The sequence below is a fragment of the Schistocerca nitens genome, chromosome 7 (assembly GCF_023898315.1).
Source record: "Schistocerca nitens isolate TAMUIC-IGC-003100 chromosome 7, iqSchNite1.1, whole genome shotgun sequence".
Lineage (NCBI taxonomy): Eukaryota > Metazoa > Arthropoda > Insecta > Orthoptera > Acrididae > Schistocerca > Schistocerca nitens.
In genome coordinates this window covers 548,561,018-548,576,987 of record NC_064620.1, presented here as the reverse complement: position 1 = coordinate 548,576,987, position 15,970 = coordinate 548,561,018, and the positions used below count along the sequence as shown (strand labels likewise).

Here is a 15,970-nt window from a genome sequence, read left to right as displayed (position 1 = left end):
ATTAGATTTTCGTCCCCCTTTACATACTGCATTACCCTTTCAATATCCTCATACACTTTCTCTATCTGTTCATCTTCAGCTTGCGACGTCGGCATGTATACCTGAACTATCTTTGTCAGTGTTGGTCTGCTGTCGATTCTGATTAGAACAACCCGGTCACTGAACTGTTCACAGTAACACACCCTCTGCCCTACCCTCCTATTCATAACGAATCCTACACCTGTTATACCATTTTCTGCTGCTGTTGATATTACCCGATACTCATCTGACCAGAAATCCTTGGTTACAATGAAATAATCCGTTTGATACAGGTCCTCGTAAGTAGACCTGAGGTCTTAATGGATGTCTGCTACATTCAATTTGGCCTCTGATAATGGAAGACTGAAATAACTTTTATAGTTTTCCTCTCTAGATCAGTGCACGAAGTATTAACTCATGAGCAGTTGGAAGTTATTCTTAATGACAAATAAATGGCTCTAAGCACTATGCGACGTAACATCTGAGGTCATCAGTCCCGTAGAACTTAGAACTACTTAAACCTAACTAACCTAAGAACATCACACACATCCATGCACGAGGCAGGATTCGAACCTGCGACAGTAGCGGTCGCGTGGTTCCAGACTGACGCGCCTGGAACCTCTCGGCCACCACGGCCGGCTCTTAATGACAGCAGTGCGGAATTATGTGATTCGGAAGGCGCCGAGATCTCGTTTTGACTGAGACTGTCCTGCTAAGCTTGATGAAACTGACTAGTAAGTAATAAGAACGTTAAGATATCATGTCAGTAACTAGAAAAAGAGGACGTCCTTGCACAGTGAATTCCTCTGACAGTGACGATGTAGATGATGTAGGAAATGCGAATAAAAAGCCAAGAAGAGTTGTGTTGCAACCAGTTTCAGAAGTTAGGTTCGTGAAGTATCAAAATTTTTTAGTCAAGGAATTATCTAATACGCCGGAAACCTGGATGCAGTTTCAAGACAAGAGAACATACGTCAAACGTGGAATGTATTTCCGTAGTATGAAAAATAATTATTTTGAAGCTTATCGTAAAATGTACTGTACAGATTTATTTATGCCAGCGGAATATTATTATTTGCCAGAATTTATTCTATGATGAATACTGCTTCCGTGTATAACATGTTTCAGAGCATTGACAAAAGTCTGTCTTGAAAATTATACATTTCAAAAATATAAACATTAAGAACTCTGTCTGCATTAACAGATACAACAACCGTTTTTTCCAAATTATATATACAGGGTGAGTCGCCTAACGTTACCGCTGGATATATTTCGTAAACCACATTAAATACTGACGAACCGATTCCACATACCGAACGTGAGGAGAGGGGCTAGTGTAATTGTTTAATACAAACCATACAAAAATGCACGGAAGTATGTTTTTTAACACAAACCTACGTTTCTTTAAATGGAACCACGTTAGTTTTGTTAGCACATCTGAACATATAAACAAATACGTAATCAGTGCTGTTTGTTGCATTGTAAAATGTTAATTACATCCGGAGATATTGTAACCTAAAGTTGACGCTTGAGTACCACTCCTCCGCAGTTCGATCGTGTGTATCGGAGAGCACTGCAACATACATCGCGTTTCTACAGAATGATCTGCCGACGTTGCTCGAAAATGTCCCACTGGAACCGCGTCGACGTATGTGGTATCAGCATGATGGTGCACCTGCACATTCCGCAATTAACACTAGGCTGACCCTTGACAGGATGTTCGACGGGCGTTTCATAGGACGTGGAGGACGCATAAATTGGCCAGCCCGTTCTCCTGATCTTACACCTCTGGACTTCTTTCTGTGGGGTACGTTAAAGGAGAATGTGTACCGCGATGTGCCTACAACCCCAGAGGATATGAAACAACGTATTGTGGCAGCCTGCGGCGACATTAAAGCAGATGTACTGCGGCGTGTACGACATTCATTACGCCATAGATTGCAATTGTGTGCAGCAAATGATGGCCACCACATTCAACATCTATTGGCCTGACATGTCGGGACACACTCTATTCCACTCCGTAATTGAAAACGTAAACCACGTGTGTACGTGTACCTCACCTCGAACAGCGGAGGAGTGGTACTCAAGCGTCAACTTTAGGTTACAATATCTCCGGATGTAATTAACATTTTACAATGCAACAAACGGCACTGATTACGTATTTGTTTATATGTTCAGATTTACTAAGAAAACTAACGGGGTTCCATTTAAAAAAACGTAGGTTTGTGTTAAAAAACATACTTCCGTGCATTTTGTACGGTTTGTATTAAACAATTACACTAGCCCCTCTCCTCACGTTCGGTCTGTGGAATCGGTTCGTCAGTATTTGATGTGGTTTACGAAATATATCCATATATATATATATATATATATATATATATATATATATATATATATATATATATATATATATATATATGTGTGTGTGTGTGTGTGTGTGTGTGTGTGTGTGTCATTGGTCCTGGGTTCGAACCTTGCCATTTATTTTGAATAAAAATCACCAGCAATAGTGGCCGAAGGCATCCGGCATAAGAAGTCGACCGTCGTTCTGCCAACGGCCGTGTCAAGGAGGGCGGAGGAACGGACAGAGTATCAGGGCACTCTCTTGCCCTTGGGGTGAGAAGCTGCCCCCAACAGACTGAAGAATAAGCAATTATCAACTGTATGAGGATGCAGAAGGCCATGGAAACAACTGCATTAAAGACATATGATGTGTACCTACAATAAATGTAGGCTATAACTGTAAAAAGTGTCATGATGATCTCTCCATTGCAAAAATTTCCGGACTACTGCCCCATTCGGATCTCCGGGAGGGGACTGTCTAGGAGGTGGTGACCATAAGAAAAAAACTGAATTACATCGAAAGGCTGACGTTCTACCAGCTGGGGCGTGGGCTCTCAGAAGTTTGAAGGTGGTAGGGACAGTAGAAATTCTGAAAAGGGAAATGCAAAGGCTCGATCTAGATACAGTAGGATCAGTGAAGAGAAATGGAAAGAAGATGAGGATTGCTAGTCAGACGGGTGTAGTGTAATATTAACTGTAGGGAAAAACGTGAGTCAAATTCGTTATAAATAGAGTGGTAGGGAAGATCTACATATTAACCTGCAACTGAAACTAGTCAATAAATTTAGATACCTAGGCTCGTATATGAAAAGTGATGGACGACTGGAGGCCGAAATACAGCACAGGATAAATAGTGGATGGATGAACTGGAGGAAACTTAGCGGAGTACTGTGTGATAAGAAGGTTAGCTGCAGAATGAAAGGAAAGCTTTTCAAATCTGTGGTGAGACCTCCGATGCTGTATAGTGCAGCAAATTGGCCAATTACAAAATCCCAAGAGAAATAGATGGAAGTAGCAGAATTGAGAATGTTAAGGTGGATGAGTGGGGTGACACGAAAGGATAGACTAAGGAATGAGTACATCAGGGGAACCGTGAAAGTGGGTCCCTTAGGGAAGAAGATCCAAGAAAGTAGGCTAAGATGGTATGGACACGTACAACTAAGAAGGGAGTACTACGTGGGAAGACGAGTTGAAGACCTAGAAATCGAAGGTTCGAGGAGAAGAGGAAGACCGAAATTGAGATGGAGAGAAAAGGTAGCAGGAGACCTATGGGAGAAAGGATGGCTCAGAGAAGAAGCACTGGATAGGCATTCATGGAAGTGAAGGATCCACCAAAGCAACGCCGACCACACGCGATGTGGGAAAAGGCTGAGATCATGATGATGATGATCTACAAGGTGACAATTATTAAACTATATCAAATAAAATCGTCATAACTTCTAAACTGTTTTCGTTAGGGCCTTCCAACTGCACGGTTGGCCGCCGGGCATGATGGGAATTAGTGAGCGCATGCTTTTTTGGTTTACCGAGGAAGCACACATTCATTTGGATGGGTTCGTCAATAAGGAAATATGCGCATTTGTGGACTGAGAACTCGCATTTCGCCATCGAAAAGTCTCTTCACTCTCAACAGGTGTTGTGCAATGTCCAGTCACGGAATAATCGGTGCAATATTCCGTAATGGTACGGTATTCCTTGATCATACGGTGACTACCGTGAAGGTTTTGGAAGATGATTTCATCCCCATTATCGAAAGTGACCCTGATTTCGACAAGACGTGGTTCTTGCAAGATGGAGCTCGACCCCATCGAAGCAGGAGACTGATGTCTTGCTGGAGCACTTGAGGACCGCATTGGATACCCAGAGGCCACTGGCATGGGCCTCGAGTGGCAGCCGTATACTCTGGATCTGAACTTACGCGGCTCCTTTTGATGCAGGTATATTAAAGACAAGGCATACAGAAAAAATCCCAAAACCATTGCTGAGCCATTCAGGAGATCATCGATAGCATTGAGGTTCTGACACTTTAGCAGGACATGCAGAAATTCACTATTCGTCTGCGCCACAGATGAATGATGGGAGGCATATCGAACATGTCATAACCTAAATACGAATGTCTGTAGTCACGTCTATGTATTGAATAAAGCCTTTGCACTCCGTAGTTTGTAACTAAATTACGTTTTTTTCATACACTTCAATAATTGTCACCCCTTATATCTACATCTAGTGGATACTCTGCAAATTACATATAAGTACCTGACCGAGAGTTTGTCGAACCATCTTCACCACATTTCTCTGTTATTCCACTCACGAACAGGGCTAGGAGAAAGCAATCAATTGTACCTTTCGGTACCAGCTGACATTTCCCTTATTGTTCAATGATGGTCGTTTCTCCCTATGTAAGTAGCCGTCAACAGAATATTTTCTCGTTGGGAATAGAAGGTGACTGAAATTTTGTGAGAAGATTCCGCCGCAGCGAGAAACACCCTTGTTTCAGTGACGTCAACCCCATGTCTTGTATCAGCTGCTTGACACTCTTCCACTATATCTCGATTATTCAAAAACTGCTTCCCTTCTTTGATGTTTCTCGATGTACTCCAAAAGAGGATGGACAAGCCTAGTGTAGGCAGTCTCTCTAATAAATCGGTTGCATCTTCTAGGTGTTCTGCCAATAAAACGTAGTCTTTGTTTCGCCTCCCCCATGGCATTTTCTATGTGTCCTTTTCAATTTCAGTTGTTCGATGTTGTAATTCATAGGTAAGTATTTGAATTTACGGCTTTTTGATTTGATTGAGTTATTGCACAACCGAAGTTTAAAGGTTTATTCTTAGCACTCATGTGGATGACCTCACACTTTTCATTATTTAGGGTCGATTGCTAATTTACACACCATATAGATATCTTATCTAAATCGTTTTGCAATTGGTTTTGACCTTCCGATGATCTTACTAAATGATAAACAACGAACGACCTAAATGGCTGCTCAGATTGTCGCCTAAATTATTAGTGCAGATAAGGAACAACAGGGAGCGTGTAACAATACATTCATTTACTGTGAGCTGTGACCTCGCTGACAGGAAATCATGAAATCAGTGGCATAACTGAGACGATATATCATCAGCACAAAATTTGATTTCAAGCTGCTTGTGAGGTACAGTGCCAAAAGGCTTCTGGAAATCTAGAAAAATGGAATTAATTTGAAAGCCCTTGTCGATACCGCTAAACACTTTGTGTGAGTAAAGAGCTACTAGTATTTCACAAGAACGATGTTTACTAACTCCGCGTTGAGTATGTGTCAATCGACCATTCTCTTCAAGGTAATTCATAATCTTCAGACACAATATATATTCCAAAATGCTGCTGCAGATCGACGTTAATGACATGAGCCCATAATTTAGTGGACTACTCCTATTACCTAACTTTGATGTTGGTGTAACCTGTCCAACTATCCCCTCTATCGGTATGGATCTTTCGTCAAGCTAGCAGTTGTATATACTCGTATATGTTTCTTAACTGTGAGTGGTAGGGTAAAGCCAGTTCTGGCATATTTTGTTTGTGCAGGTTGCATACATTCAGGGGGAGGCATACATTCAGAGGCAAAACTATTGTTTTGCTGATTGATTTAATCGCCTGTGTATTGACTTATGACCCCATGGGCATATCATGTACTTCTGAGGAATCCCTCACACCTCCCATCCTCCTTCACCTCCCTCTCCTCTCTGGGCAATCTCCAAACTCCCGCCAGCCGGTGTCGCTGAGCGGTTTGTCTGGAACTGTGCGACCGCTATGGTTGCAGGTTCGTATCCTGCCTCGGGCATGGATGTGTGTGATGTCCTTAGGTTGGTTAGGTTAAGTAGTTCTAAGTTCTAGGGGATTGATGACCTCAGATGTTGAGTCCCATAGTGCTCAGAGTCATCTGAACCATTTTGAACCCAAATCCCCAACACCAGTGCCAATATAAGCACCCATTTGATATCAAATTAATGCACTAAGTAATTAAATTTTTCCAATAATTAATCCCTATCCCTCTCGGAAATTCTTCATCTATCCTCCCATTCCCCACTTGCCCTCCCTTCCACCATATGGAAGTGGGTGGATAAAATAGTCTGTCCTTGACAGGAAGGGTCTCACAATACGGAATTCAAATCAATGGCAACAATGTATTGATACATATTCTTTATTTAATGGGGTTGTGCCAGACCTAGCTCCGCCACTTGCATGATTTTCTCGTTTTCCCCCATTTCTCATGCCGTAATAAGCACTGAGGAAGGGAATGAAGAGAAGTATATAAGTCATCATTTAGGGCCACTTCCCTTATTTCTGTCGTCTGGGCACTTGCACAGGGATCGAAAACCAGCAAATGTCATAATTACAGACCACAGTACTAATTACTACTGACCACAGACCAGATGTCGACTTCCTTTGAACTTGTGGCCAAAACAAAGCATCAGATGACGGCATTTGATTGATCAGAGAATTCAAGACTCAATTCCTGCCTCACACACCTGTCTCAAGTGACTACTTCCTGTTTATGTTGAAGCAATGTCCCCAAACATGTAGACAGAGGTTTTCATCCCTCTTCAGACTACTGTGTTCCTACTAACTAATGATGGGGACAAAGGGAGGGCTACTAACACGAAATAGTCCATTTGCACATCCCTATCAACTTAATTGTTAAACAATTCACAGGAGTCACATAGATTAAACACTCACTACCTTCTTCCAATGATTCTTCTTCATAATAAGACATATTTTCAATGCTAGACAATTACATACAGAGAGTTTCCAAATTTTAATTTTCCACTAGAAATAGATCATAGTGCTAAACATTTCAGAGGTATTGTATGCACTGATGTTGAGAATACAACCACTCTCCTCCATCCCCACAAACCATATTGAAAACTACTTTCCAGTCACATTACTTTGACCGCAAACATTCTGGAAAACACAGTCATGCCAGCTGCCTCACATATTCCCATGATCGCAGGTCAGAGAGATGCTTGTACACAAGGATGGCTCATGTGTCATGTGAGACAAGGACCAAAGTTGCACCAATCCTCAAACAAAGCATTGGGTGATGGCAATCCTTTGCGTGGTTGTGCCAGTAGGTAAGAGGTGGTAAGAAGCACTTGCTTCCCGTCGACACCCCTGCTCTGATTACAGTGCTACAGGTTGGCAGTGGGAATAAACTATCACAAAAAATCATTGCTACTTCAGACCTTAACTTTCCACAAAGATTGTGAGGAACCCTGCCTAAAACACATACCATAAATAGACTCTACAAAGCACACACTCACTAGCGGCTCTGAGCAGATGCATAGTGCTAGTTTCACTACGCCAAAACCCAATTGGCTGGAGATAGCTATTTAGGGGCTAGAACCAGCCCCGAAGTTCAGTTCATGCTGGATGCCGACCTCGTGTACTGCTACCGTTGAAGATTACGTCTTCGTCTCTGAATTGGACTGTTACTAGTGTGTGTGTGTGTGTGTGTGTGTGTGTGTGTGTGTGTGTGTGTTGCCACGAAAAGTTGTGGAAAATTGAAAGTGAACTTTTGTTTGCCTCACATAGGAGACTTTTAATGGCATCGTTATTGTTACCTTTCGTTATGTTGTTCTGTCATAAACTTCGTGAACTTATATCAATAAAAGTTGTGTTTGTGGAAAATTACAAATTGTCAGTCACAACAGAACACAACCACGCTCCTCCACACATTGTCCATAACTGATGCGATCATGAAGTCAAAAAAAAAAAAAAAAAAAAAATGGTTCAAATGGCTCTGAGCACTATGGGACTCAACTGCTGTGGTCATAAGTCCCCTAGAACTTAGAACTGCTTAAACCTAACTAACCTAAGGACAGCACACAACACCCAGCCATCACGAGGCAGAGAAAATCCCTGACCCCGCCGGGAATCGAACCCGGGAACCCGGGCGTGGGAAGCGAGAACGCTACCGCACGACCACGAGATGCGGGCGATCATGAAGTCAACCAAAAGCATACTGAGCAGTAGTTTGCTATTCAGCGATCCAGAGGGTGCCTCAAGCCTGAACAGTCCAGCGACTACAAAGTAGAAGTCATCTGCTTTGATATTTGACACCTGGGAAACGCCTCCGCTCTCCCTCAAATGGCTGCTAAGCATTAGCTTCTGGTCAGGCACTAGCTGCAGATATTGAGAGACAAGCAGGTGTGGCCAGGACCTATAGTTCTAACTGCAGTTCAACCACCGACATGAACTCAAATCCACTTTACCCAATCCGAGACAGTGATTTTATTGTACATACACCTCAAATTATCCATACGAAATGTAGATTTCTCCCATTTACAAGAGCTGTTTTCACAGGCCGAAGAAATCGAAGTGTACACGCATTTTCCCATCGCTAAAGTATCGTTACTTGTTGTGAAAATCCTGTACAATAGTATGACATAGGGTATATTTCCTGTAAGTATTCTTTCATCAGGTAAAAAGAGGTCTGTTCTTATCAGTTTAATGTCTGATACATCCGTTATCAAAGGACTAGATTACTGAACTCCTTTTTGGGTCATCACAGAGTACGAAGGGCATGCTCTACCTATATCACAGGATACCTGGTCGTTTTCGAAGTAACCAAATGCTTCACCACCTACGGAGTCTCTTAAGGGAGCAGCACAAAGGAGTTGAAAATATCAGGTTCATACTACATACCACTTCATAAATTCCTTAATACAGCTGATTTTATTAGGATGGTCATCACTCGCTGTATAGGTGTGAGATTGAGATATCGTTAAAATGTCTCGCTTCAACGGAAAACGGCTGATTATCGCTCCAAATCACGAATAATATATCAGTGGTGCACTCGCCATTGCTTCCACCTGTCAGGCAGCATGTCATTAATATCAAACTGATTGATTAATTAATTAAATTGATCATAAAGGTCTTTTTGCATAGTGAGTAATTTTCTTCCTGCAGTCGGATTCCACTTGTCAGGTAGCTGAAATGGGCATCCCTGAGGGGAAGGCGAAACACAAGGGTGGCGTTTCTTACTAACAATAAGATTTTCAATTTATGTATCATAGCTAAAGCACTCCCCTCCGTTACTTTACGAGTGCTATATAAATGTGGACATATCGCGAATTCTGTTACACTAACCACATCACTGTGGCTTAGGAAATAGCCATCAGCAAAGAGGTGGTGCAGAAACCACGTCCCTTAGCCGAAACGTCGATTATTTTAGAGGAAATATGACTCGACCTAATAACCCAGAAGATTTTAACTTCAGTGGCAACGGCCACGAAAGCCTGCAGACGTGCAAAATGTTTCAAATGGCTCTGAGCACTATGGGACTCCTAGAACTTAGAACTACTTAAACCTAACTAACTTAAGGACATCACACACATCCATTCCCGAGGCAGGATTCGAACCTGCGACCGTAGCGGTCGCACGGTTCCAGGCTGAAGCGCCTAGAACCGCTCGGCCACACCGGCTGGCTAAGAGAGAGAGAGAGAGAGAGAGAGAGAGAGGAAGCGAGGCTGTAATTTCCCAATCAACAGAATGCTGCCACTTCTTCTTGAGGGACTCCGAGATCAAAGGAGGTCGACATCTGACCTGTGGCTGGTGGTATTTCGTACTGTGATCTGTAATTGCTACACTGGGTGGTTTTTGAGGTTCGTGGCGACGTGGGCGACCCAAAATAGTGGCTAAAATACCGCACTTCATTCCATTCCGTGAGGATTATCGCTATTACGCCACGGAAAGTGAAGGCAGACATGAGCTCTACCCAAGAGGGGGAGCCCTGTCTCCTACAACCTGAATAAAAAATATGCATCAGTATATTATTGACATTGATTTGTATTCAGTGTCATAAGGTCTTTGTTCTCCAGCAGAGAATGAGTCTGTTTCCTGCAAATTTCAGTTGGTGTGAATGGGAGAGAGGAAATTGGCGAAGGGAGGGCAGGACTAAGGCATCTCTCAGAGGGGAAGAAGATAATTTATCAATTTAATTAATAATCAATTAACAGGAATCCAAAGTGTGCTTGCGGGGGGGGGGGATTTCGATTACGATTTTCCAGAGAAGTGTAAGATTGGAAGGGAGAAGGGGAGGGGTACAGGGTTTCTCATAAGGTTGGAATATCCCCAGAGGGTAATAAATCAGTTAGCATAACAACAGGGATGCCCCTGAATGTATGTTTGTCCGAATGTGTGCAACCTGCAAAAACGAAACGTGGCAGAAATGACTTCTACCCATACTAACTCACAAGGGATATCTGCTTCAATTTCTCTACATAGAATACTACTTCTTAAAGCAACAAACACGCCTCTGCCAACTGCATTAACCTTAGCTTTCTTCGCAAAAATTTCAGCTGAAGTCATCTCTGGCTTTAGCCATCTTTTAGTGGCTATAACGATTTGGACATCAGTGCTTTCTATTACTGCTTGAAGTGCTGGTTCTTTTCCAAGACAGCTATGACAGTTTACAACTGTGATACCGGTAGTTCCTAGATCTATGTTCTTCCTGTATTTAACGTGCACCCTTCGAGACTGAAGCCCTTTCTGGGTTATCACGAGGCTCTCAAACGTAAAATATTGTCCAGTCAACGCCGCACAGTCTCTACTACCCATATAGCCACTTCCTGCGTTTAATGGATTCCTAACCTATTTATCGGAATCTCAAACCGCATCACCCTATAGCGCAAGTCGATAAGTCTCTAGCCTATATGTTCGCAGAACCGTCTGAGGCTCTGACTGAGACCTTCCATTTAGCTCTGTACCAGACGTCCGAAATCGGTCCAATCGACTGTGCTGCAAATAGTGAGCTCTGCTTTCATCTCTCAAGCAAGACAGGCAGCCTTTATCACTTGTGATAGCGTCTCGAAACCAAAGAGAATCTCTTCCGATCCAAAACGACACAGATGAGTGGTAACGATTTGACCCGCCACCTGCAGTTGGTTGCACCTAGTTCTCATCATGATATCTGCAAGGACGTGTTCCCATCTGAAATGACTCCAGTATGCACGTGGAGTGAACATTGTCTTTGTTTCCCTCCTAGGCAGCCATGTCCCCAAGAGGCCCCATAACACCCCTAAAACTGGAGTTCCCAGCTACCAATGGTCCCCCCCCCCCCTCCCCCTCCATGACTGCCTGGATATTGCAGGCTGAGAGCTTTCCTCTGAAACAGGACAAGCGACAGGGTCTCGTTAACTGACATTATCAAACACAGATAGCAGAGGGAACCTGTTTGTCGGACTAAATGGTGAGGCCCTTGGGAAGTCTTTCGCAGCCTGCTACCAACCAGGCGACCCCCCCCCCCCCCCCACTCGAAATCGAGTGAGGGGTCAATCCTGATGCAAGCACTAACTTGGCAGGCCATCGGTGCGGACTAATCAGCAGAATCGTGGGTCGTGCTCGAGATTCATTGGATTCCCATGGCCAGTCCACAACAGTGATGCCCATCCACTACAGTCTCAAGCTGTGTAACCAAAACAGACACAGCCTGGAGCTGAGAGAAAAGTGTCACCAACTCAGATGTTATCTGCACACATAGTCCCAGACCCTATCTATATTAAAGACCACACTACACGGACACTACACAGACAAACGAACATCTATCGACAGATTCTACGAAACGCTATTGTAGACACCGACGGAAACGCAAGAACTGTGTCTGATGAAATCGATTAACACGCGGAGATTCAAAACCTAAATTACCAAAGAACACAGGTGAGACTAAATAATTCGCTCCTGGTTAGGAATGTGTAAAATGTCTCGAAATCAGCTACTTTCGACACAAAGGAAAAAGCGAGAACTGTGTCTATTAAATATTAAATTAGCACGCATAAATTCAAAACCTAAATGACCGAAGCACACAAATGAACCTCTATAATTCGCTCCTGGTTAAGCATTCGTAAAATGTCAGAAAATCGGTTACTCCCCTGTTGCTGCTGCGGCTTGGCCGGTTGCTGCTGCCTGACTGACTGAATTTAAATGAGCTTTAGAAAGCTTGAGATCATATAACGCAGATAGACAAAATACTATTGTAATTTATAAAATCATTAGGGGGGATACGGCACCAAACGTCTGTTCACATTGGTTTGCAGAATGTATGAGACCTGAGACACACCATCAGACTTTCTGAAATACACCATCATACAATTTCTAAGACTGCAAGAGCTGTCAACTTTGACGATTATCGCACAGTAAACTTAACAGCTAACGCATCAAAGTTGCTGACAACAATAATGTGCATTAGAATGAAAGAGAAAAATGAGGGTTTGTTAAATGACGATCAGTTTGGCTTTAGGAGCGTTAGAGGTACCAGAGAGGCAGTTCTGATGCTTCGGTTGATAATGGAAGGAAGACTGAAAGAAAACCGAGAGGCTTTCGTTGGATTTATAGAACTGGAAAATGTATTAGACAGTGTCAAGCGGTTCAAGTAGTTCGAAATTATGTGAAAAATTTGGGTAAGCTATAGAGAAAGACGGGTAACATACAAAATGTACAAAAACCAAGAGGGAACAATAAGACTGGACGACCAAGAACGAGGTGTTCGGATTAAAAAGGGTGTAAGGCAGGGGTAATCTTTCGCTCTACTATACACAGAAAAAGCAATGACGAAAATAAAGGTAATGTTCAAGATCAGGATTTAAAGTTAGGGTGAAAGGATATCAACGACAAGATTCGCTGATGACATTACTATCCTCGGTGAAAGTAAAGAAGATTTACAGCGTCTGTTGAATGGAACGACAGTCTAACGAGTACACAATATGGACTGAGAGTGAATCGAAGAAAGATGAAAGTAATGAGAAGTAGCAGAAATCAGAATAGCAAGAAACGTAACATCAGAGCTGGGGATCAAGAAGTAGAGGAGGAATTCCGCTATCTAGACAGCAAAATAATCTATGATGGACGGAACAAGGAGGACATAAAGAACAGCTAGCTCTGGCAGAAAGGTCATTCTTGAGCAAGAGAAGTCGACTGTTATCAAATATAGGTCTTAATTTGAAGAATAAATTTCTCAGAATGTACGTTTTGAGCACAACCTCATATGGTAGTAGACTGGAACTGTAGGAAAACCGGAACAGAAGAGAATCGAAGCATTTGAGATGTAGTGCTACAGAAGACCGTCAACAATGGGGTGGACTAATAAGATAAGGAATGGTGAAGCTCTCCGCAGAATCGGCGAGGAAAGGAACATGTTGAAAACACTACCGAGAAGAAGGGATAGGGTGACAGGACATCTGTTAAGACATCAGAGAATAACTTCCCTGTTACTAGAGGGAGCTATTAGGGCTAAAAACTATAGATAGAAACACAGGTTGGAATACATCCAGCAAAAACTGAGGATGTAGGGCGCAATTGCAACTCTGAGATGAAGAGGTATTCATATGGTATTTACGAAACGGTGCAGAAGAGGAACTCATGGCGAGCTGCATCAAACTGCTGTACATTTTTATTCTTTGTACCTACATATTTGATTCTCAACATAGTCACCCTGGCGGCGAACACATTTCTACGAACGAGAGACCAGTTTGTTGATACCATCACTGAAAGAAGTTTGACTTCGTTGACGCAGCCAATACCTCATTTCTGCTTGCAGTACTTCATCACTATCACAGTGAAGACATCGAAAGTTTTTACGCATGAAAAACAGGTGAAAACGCGATGGAGCCAAGCCTGGATTGTATGGAGGATGATCGGTTACGGTGAACCCATGGTCGAGACTTCACAGAGCACATGGGTGGTCTGGCATTAAATGCCATGCTGAATTAGTGGATTCTCCATGTGTGAACGGTTAGAAACGCGATTACAGCACGTTGTTTCCCACGCACCGACGTTGTTACGTTACACACCGTCCAGTTACTCAGAGGCCTCTAGCGCAGAGGTTTTCAACTTGCATCAGCTAAACGGGAAAAGTCGACCAAGCGATAAACACGACATGATATGACACAACAGATATTGGGAACACAGTGAAAATTCTGGGACATTACTTTCTAGCACGCCCAGTTGTCTTACAAGACTGAAAAAGAAATACCTACATTTCAGATATTTTTAGATTTAGAGATATTTGTTGACTGTGCTGACTAGGGTAGTCTCTTAGAAATTGTGAAAGAAGCAGTGAAAATAAAGGGAGAGAATGTTTATCTACATTTATAAGAGTCAAACGATATTAAAAGAACTTAACTGTTAACAACCCAGTGAGAGAGCGGGTACGTATTCCTCAGCTGGTTATATCTGTATGTACATTTAGAAAACAATAAAGGAAAGGAAAGAGGAATTCTAAGAGGGAATTAAAGTTCAACAAAATCTAAACAGTTAATGGTTGATTGGAATGTACATTCTTCTGAATGTGGAAGAGATATGGGGCCTGAATTATCGCCCCATAACAACATTAAAGTGACCATCTATCAACTCCAAGGAATGATAGAAATATTTTGCGATGTTCTTTGGATTAGTAGCCGATTAAAATTATTGAGCCGCCACTATGCGGCCACAGGTAACCATTTGTTCATTGTCCTACCTTTGGTCGTTGTTTTGTCTGTATTTAAGTTTCGGCTACTACTGGCGAGCTCGCTACATGCTTCTGACTTAATAAACATATGGTTAGTACAGCCCACCGCTCTCACTTGTAACGTGCGTTTTCATTCCCAGTGTCTCTAGGACACACAGAAAATTTTTCATTTTGCTACTTTTTTACTCAAATTAGAAATTTGATTTTGTGCATGGATATCAGTGTTGTGCCCATGTAGGTCGGGACATCCATTCAATCCACTGCAATCCATGTCTCTCCAGCACGTAAGGGATCTTTATCAACTGGTGGCAAATCGCTTCAATTCGTGAATATGTAACCTATTTTGAACTAGTTTCGTGTTTGCTTCTTGTACGAACTTAACAACATCTGTGTATGTTAAGTGGGCGAGGTAACATGGTTCTTATTATCATTTTATGATAACATTTGTATGAATTTGATAAAATAGCTTTCCGAATTCTCTCAACTAAGACTATGGCAAGTACATTTTCTGTAACATTTTCAAAATAACTTAATGGGTTCCCATTGTGTTGGTTGGAGATGCTTAATATGTGCTTGTTGTCACCCAAGAGATATTTACTTAATATACTGAAATCACAATAATTTTGTGTCCATATAACAGCTTTCTTCCGACATTTCTTTTTTTCCTTTCACCACATGTTTAATTATCATAACAGTCCGCAGCAAGCGAGGCTATGCTCGCAATGTTATGCTCTCAGACCTGTTCAACAGCGCTATTCCCTGTAGATCCCGTATCTACACTGATTCGGCTTATGAATGTGGACTTGGAAACGATAGTCTTAGAGGTTGGTTCTTCTCTATTAAAAACCTGCAGCCTCATGTGCAACACTAATAAGCAACCAATTAGACTTATTAACTACATTAAGGTATTCTACAGGAGTAAATGTAAACTGTATAATAACATTAAGCTCAGGCGTAGCGTGGTAAAAGAATTTTAATAAGACAGTACGCCAAAGTAGTGAGAATGTCATCAGATAAGGTTAAGGCAATTTAATGCACCAAGAGAATAGAAAGCTCTCCGGACAACATTAAATCTATTTTTTGAGCTGCGAAAGAGGTATCAGAGCAGAATATGCGTATTCAGTATAT

The 15,970-nt window shown here is 42.2% G+C and overlaps 1 pseudogene; it reads left to right on the top strand.

Annotated features, from left to right (window-relative positions):
- Nucleotides 1-8,792: 8,792 nt before the first annotated feature.
- LOC126196662 (U2 spliceosomal RNA) lies at nt 8,793-8,974 on the top strand (annotated as a pseudogene).
- The last annotated feature ends 6,996 nt before the right edge of the window (nt 8,975-15,970 follow it).